We start from the raw sequence: 803 nt of genomic DNA on the forward strand, positions 1-803 counted from the left end.
AGCTCTTTACAAAATTTGTCAGACTTCAAAATAAAATCCCTGGAAAATGAAGCAAAAATACTGCCCACTTAACACTCCTGAATCCTATAGACTATTCTAGTTTCTGTTACCCCCAAATACTCCAGGGGGCCATAGCCAAAGCACCTTTATCCTGATACTAAATTCATGTAGGTTATGTATTGTGCATAGACTTATAGTTTTGTGTTGTTGCTGCATTTGTCTTTGCCTTAAGGCACAAGGCACAATTTTATTTGCAAAGACCCGTCATCAATTCATTTGCGGTATTCAGGGTGACCGGTAATATCGTACGAGTGAACATCAATTTTATTTGGGTCACCGTACGCAACTGCCGGCCAGGTGCGGGGTGGAGAGGAACGGGTCACTGCTATCGCTTGGAGAGCTCCGACACGGGAGCCGAAATAGCTCAGTTGGGAGAGCGTTAGACTGAAGATCTAAAGGTCCCTGGTTCGATCCCGGGTTTCGGCAGATACGTTTTTTTCCTTTTTCCGGCCTTGCGGGTGAGGTGGCGGGGCCGGAGGGGGGGAGGGGGGGGAGTTGCTGCTGCCGCCGCCGCCACCGCCCCGCGGGCTCAGCCCGCCCTGCCGCGGCCCCGCCTGTTCTGCCCGAGCCGCGCGCGGGCCTTCTCCGGAGCGCCCGGCTGCCGGCCTGGCCCCGGCCCCGGCCGAGGGGAGGTGCGATGTTGAGGTGATAGCGATCGTGTGGCTCATGATATATGGTTTGTGCGCGTTCATGTCATTCATGACTGTTCGTGTCGAGCTGGCAGCGGTGCGCTCTGTCAGTGG

General features: G+C 54.7%; 1 non-coding gene across 1 annotated transcript; it reads left to right on the forward strand.

Annotated features, from left to right (window-relative positions):
- Positions 1–413: 413 nt before the first annotated feature.
- TRNAF-GAA (transfer RNA phenylalanine (anticodon GAA)) lies at positions 414–486 on the forward strand. The gene has a single exon. It is a non-coding gene; the product is annotated as a tRNA-Phe (tRNA).
- The last annotated feature ends 317 nt before the right edge of the window (positions 487–803 follow it).

This window comes from Grus americana, chromosome 1 (assembly GCF_028858705.1).
Source record: "Grus americana isolate bGruAme1 chromosome 1, bGruAme1.mat, whole genome shotgun sequence".
Lineage (NCBI taxonomy): Eukaryota > Metazoa > Chordata > Aves > Gruiformes > Gruidae > Grus > Grus americana.